Raw genomic sequence first — 6,037 nt, 5'->3', positions numbered from 1 at the left:
GGCTATTGGTTGGAACTTGGCCAGGACTGCTAACCAAAACATCTTCATGTTATCTCTCCAGGTAGTTTGGTCTTCTCACAGAATGACAGTCACATTCTAAGAGTGAGCATCTCAAGAGCAATTGTCCGAAAGACTCAGGCAGAAGCCTCAAGGCTTGTCATGACCAAGTCTTGGAAGTCCCAGAATGTCACTTCTGCTGTATCCTGTTGTCCAAGCAAGTTACTAAGCACAGCCCAGATTCAAGAGACAGGAAATTAGATTCCACTTTGTGATGTGATGAAACACTATGCAATTACAGATCAAGAAGGACTCAATGGTGACCTTTCTGGAGGTCTACAATACCTTTGGAATAAAGCTAGAACACTGCTGTAAGTGATGCCAAAACTTGGACTCTGTGTACTGGTGCCAAATTGAATCTCAGAGACAGAGTTTTGGGTGGAAGTAGAAAACAGTAGCTTTATTGCTTTGCCAGGAAAAGGGGAACATAATTAATGCCCTCAAAACTGTGTGTCCTAACATGGGGGATTTGGTGAGGTGCTTTATAGCAATGGTTCAAGGGGGAGTTGCTGATAAGGGTCAGGGAGTGTGCAGGGCCCACATTCCTTTAATCTGGGCTTAGGTGGTCTCCTGATGAGCTTTTGTGATTTTCAGGATTATCAGACTGTGATCTTCCCTCTGGAATGAAGAGTGCTTCATCAAGTGGTTAACATCTTCCATTTGTTGGGGGTTTTAGTTTTACAGAAAAGCTCAAAGATATTGTTATATTTATCCTTTGAGATGGGATCAGGATCCTGTCCCAGGACTGTATTATTGTTTCTTGACTGCTCCTCCCTTGTTTCTGCATTGCCTTCCTTCCCTAATTAGCAGCTGTTTGAACCTGCTCTTTGGAACTCAGGGAAGGTCATGGAGACTGAAGCCTATTCCCTGCAAACAAGAAACGGGGGACACAGAAAGGCTTTCATGCCCAGGAGCCCCATAGGGCCCTACTTGGTTTCATAAACTCCATTCTCAGTGTAAGAGCAAATGAGAAACAGACATCAGACAGAAGTAATAGACTTTGTCTGTGTGGACCCCTGAGGTGCAGGTGGAAAATTTGAATCGCAAGCCAGTTCTTGGGGAATTATGGCCAGAATTTTCATTATCTGTGTGGTGTAAAAAAGAAATCCAGTAATGAATTTAATCTAATGTGGTCGTAGGATTGCAATGCATTCAAGAACCTGGCAGAAAATAAGGGCAAAATCTCTATGGAAGAAAGTCAGCATGAGCCTCAAAATTTTTTCACTGATCAAAGTCCAAAGAATAGGAACCCATGGTCACTACATCCCCCAGATTACTCCCTCCCCACTCCCATTCTCTACAAATAGGACCTCTATTTTCAACATCTTTTTCCAAGAAGAAAAATGAATTCTCTATAGAAAGCCATCTCCCTTACTGATATCACTTCTAACACATCTTTGACTAGTTTGATATGATCTCTACTCCAGTTCCTGGTGGCTCAGATAGTAAAGAATCTGCTTGCATTGAGGGAGACCCAGGTTCAATCCCTGGAATGGGAGGATCCCCTGGAGAAGGGAATGTTTACCCATTCCAGCATTCTTGCCTGGAGAATTCCATGGACAGAGGATCCTGGTGGACTATAGTCCATGAAGTCTCAAAGAATTGGACATATCACATCACTACTTCAGAATAAATTACAGACCAGCTTAACTAAACAAAAAACAGAGAATTGGTCATTTAAAATAGTTACAAAATAGAATGGCATTTGCCTTTTAGGTCCCATAGTAAAAGCACAGTCCCAGTATCAATTCTACTAAAGTTTACACAACAAAAATCTTTTCTCTCCATTGAACAATATATGTACTTTTTTTGAGGAAATACCTAACCTCTCAAGTAAAAAGGACTGTATCTAAAACCCCAGACACTCTTGGCTTTCACTTTGGTAAGTGAAGAGCTCCCTTTTTTTTACTGTTCAAGGACAACGTTCTTCACCCCACTGGGAAAAGGAAGTCTTTGGAAAAAAAAAAGTAAATCATTAAGTTCCTCTCCCTTATAAACACACACACACCATAGACTTAAAGATACTAACTCACAACTCTTTCATTACTACTCATCCCAAGGATCCTTGGTTGCTCCCAGTATTTCTGGCTTTATTTAGGCTGACCCTTGGAAAGTTATTGAGATTTCTGTGCTGCGTTGTGCTCAGTTGCTTTAGACATGTCTGACTCTTTGAGACCCCGTAAACTGTAGCCCATCAGGCTTCTCTGTCCATGGGATTCTCCAGACAAGAATACTGGAGTGGGTTGCCATGCCCTCCTCCAGGGCATCTTCTCGATGAGGGGATCAAACTCATGTCTCCTGCGACCCCTGCATTGCAGGTGGATTCTTTACTGCTGAGCCACCTGGGAAGCCACCACTGAGATTTCTAATTGCCATTTAAAAATCTCTAAGACTGTACAATAAAAACATATATTTTAGCTTTCACCCTTCTTTGAGAACATCATTCCTTCCACCCTGCTCAGTTGCTGGGTCTGTCGAATGGATTCAGATTATGTCCATTATAGTCTATGGCCATACTATCCTGAACGCGCCCAATCTCATCTGATCTCGGAAGCTAAGCAGGGTCGGGCCTGGTTAGTACTTGGATGGGAGATTATGTTCATTATAGATGGCTGGTTGGCTGGGGGTTCTCTTTCCACTTCACTTACAACACAGAATATGTGGTCTCTGTAAGCACCATTTCAACCTGTTCCCTGCTGAGATTTCAATGGGTTTAACCATAGCCTTCTGCTATGGCTCAGCAGTATCTGCATGCAATGCAGGAAACTCTGGTTTGATCCCTGGGTCAGGAAGATCCTCTGTAGGAGGGCATGACAACCCACTCCAGTATTCTTGTCTGGAGAATCACTTGGACAGAGGAGCCTGGCAGGTTATGGTCCTTAGGGTCACAAAGAGTTGGACATGACCGAAGTGACTTAGCATGCACGCAACCCTAATCCCTCTTTCTTTTTCCATCCATCTCTCTATTTATTTACTTTTATTGAAGTATAGTTGATTTACAGTATTGTATAGTGTCAGATGTACAGCATAGTCATTCATTATTTTTATTTATTATACTCAAATTAAAGTTGTTACAAAGTAATGGCTATATTTCCCTGTGCTGAATAATACATCCTTGCTGATTGTTTATTTTATACATTCAGTTCAGTTTAGTTGCTCAGTCATGTCCGACTCTTTGCAGCCCCATGAACCGCAGCACTCCAGGCCTCCCTGTCCATCATCAACTCCCAGAGTCCACCCAAATCCATGTCCATTGAGTCGGTGATGCCATCCAACCATCTCATCCTCTGTCATCCCCTTCTCCTCCCGCCTTCAATCTTTCCCAGCATCAGGGTCTTTTCCAATGAGGCAGTTCTTCTCAACAGGTGGCCAAAATATTGGAGTTTCAGCTTCAACATCAGTCCTTCCAGGGAACACCCAGGACTGATTTCCTTTAGGATGGACTGGTTGGATCTCCTTGCAGTCTAAGGGACTCTCAAGAGTCTTCTCCAACTCCACATTTCAAAAGCATCAATTCTTCTGCGCTCAGCTTTCTTTATAGTCCAACTCTCACATCCATACATGACTACTGGAAAAACCATAGTCTTGACTAGATGGACCTTTGTTGGCAAAGTAATGTCTCTGCTTTTCAATATACTGTCTAGGTTGGTCATAACTTTCCTTCTACCATCTGCAGTGATTATGGAGCCCCAAAAAATAAAGTCAGCCACTGTTTCCACTGTTTCCCCATCTATTTGCCATGAAGTGATGGGACTGGATGTCATGATCTTAGTTTTCTGAATGTTGAGCCTTAAGCCAACTGTTTCACTCTCCTCTTCCACTTTCATCAAGAGGCTTTTTAGTTCTTCACTTTCTGCCGTAAGGGTGGTGTCACCTGCATATCTGAGGTTATTGATACTTCTCCCAGCAATCTTGATTCCAGTTTCTATATGTAACATCCCCTTATTTCTATTTCACCCCTCCACCCTTCCCTCTCCCCACTGGTAACCACTAGTTTGCTCTCTATACCATGAGTTGGTTTCTGTTTTGTTAAATACTTGTGATTGATTTGTGGTTTCCATGTAGATAAGACCCCTTAATTTCTTGTAGGGTAGGTTTAGCATTGATGATTGATATTTGCTTTTGCTCACCTGAGAAATCTGTATCTCTCCTTTTATTCTATTTTATTATTTATTTATTTTGCTTCACTGGGTCTTAGCTGTGGCATGCAGAATCTAGTTCCCTAAACAGGGATCGAACCTGGGGCCCCCTGCATTGGGAGTGTGGAGTCTTAGCCACTGGACCACTAGGGAAGTCTCTCCTTCTATTCCAAATGATGATCTTGCTGGGTAGATTATACTAGGTTGCAGGATTTTCCCTTCAACACTTTAAATATATCATTCCACTCCCTCTGGCCTGTGAAGTTTCTCCTGAAAAATCAGCTTATAGCCTTTAGGGTTTCTCTTGTACATGATTCTGTTCTTTTTCTTGCTGCCTTTGGAATTCTGTCTTTATCTTTTAACTTTTGTGATTTTAATTATTATATGTCTTGGTGTGGGTCTGTTTGGGACCATCTTGTTTGGAGCTTTCTATGCTTCCTGTACCTGGGTATCTGTTTCCTTCTTCAGTTTTGGGAATTTTTCAGCCATTATTTCATCAAATACATTTTCAAACTCTTTCCCTCATTTTTTTCTGGAACCATTATAATGTGACTATTGGTACACTTGATGCTGTCTCAGAGTGTCCTCATTTTTTAAATTTGTTTTTCTTTTTGCTGTTCTGATTGGGTGGTTTATGCATTCATTCTTCTGTATCACATAGTCTACTCTTAATTCCTGCTAGTGTGTTTTTCATTTCAGTTATTACGTTCTTTATTTCTGACTGACTTTTTCCTATAGTTTCTGTTTCCTTGTTAACATTCTGTTTTCATCTGTTCTGTTCCCTAATCCAGTTACCATACTTATTACTACTCTTTGTTTGTTTCATTAGTTGTTTTTTTCAGGGGTTTTCTCTTGCTCTTTCAATTGAAACACATTCTCTCTTTTCCTTAACTTTCTCTATCTCTGTGAAAATAGGAGAAACTGTTACCTATATGAAGGAGTCTTGAAGGGATATCCTAGTGTTGGGTCACCCCTGTACCCACTGCATGTGCCACTGGCTTTGGTGGGAGACCTGGATCTGAACACGTGCGTGCTAAGTTGCTTCAGTAATGTCCTACTCTGTGCGACCCTATGGATTGTACCGGCTCACCAGGCTCCCCTGTCCATGGAATTCTCCAGGCAAGAATACTGGAGTGGGTTGCCAGTCCCCTCCTCCTGAGGATCTGAACATAAGTTCCATCTTCCTCAGGATGTGCTGGCAGCTGTCATCTTGGTAGGAGGTGGGGCTGGAGGTGGAGGGGTGAGAGTCAGAGCCAGGTGTGTGTGTGTGCGTGTGTGTGTGTGTGTGTGTGTGGCGGGGGTGGGGGTGGGGTTCTCTACTCAGTGGCTGTCACTTCCCTATTGGGGGTGGGGGTGGGTCCCAAGTTGCTCGAGCGGAAGCCCTGAGGGTCGGATCCAAGCTGGCTCTATTCCCTGTAAGCGGCTGCTCTCCAGGCTCCCAGAACTAGCACCCCCATCCCAGAGGGGAGCAGTGCTGGAGCAGCAAGGGCTTGTGCGGGCGCTCAGCGTGGCTGGCGGCCTGGGCTGTGGGATCCACGTGCTTCTGCTTCTGATGAGCTGCCTGGGGAAAGAATGGCTACCCTCCCCGCCCCCACTCAGATACCACTGGGGTCTGAGCCTCCTTTGTCCCTCACAGCCTAGCCCTCCCTTGACCTTGGCCACCCTGCGGCTGCCCTGCAGCGGCCCCTGCCCCAGCGTGGAGCTGCGTTGTGAAGCAAGCAGGGCCGGAGCAGTTCCGAGGTTCAGGTGGGGGCGACTGTGGAAAACCACCCAGTCACCCGTGCAGTTTCACTCCACCCTCTCCAACCTGTTTGAGGAATAAAATATTGTGTACATGTTTC

This window comes from Odocoileus virginianus, chromosome 8 (genome assembly GCF_023699985.2).
Source record: "Odocoileus virginianus isolate 20LAN1187 ecotype Illinois chromosome 8, Ovbor_1.2, whole genome shotgun sequence".
NCBI lineage: Eukaryota > Metazoa > Chordata > Mammalia > Artiodactyla > Cervidae > Odocoileus > Odocoileus virginianus.
This window is presented reverse-complemented; position numbering follows the sequence as displayed.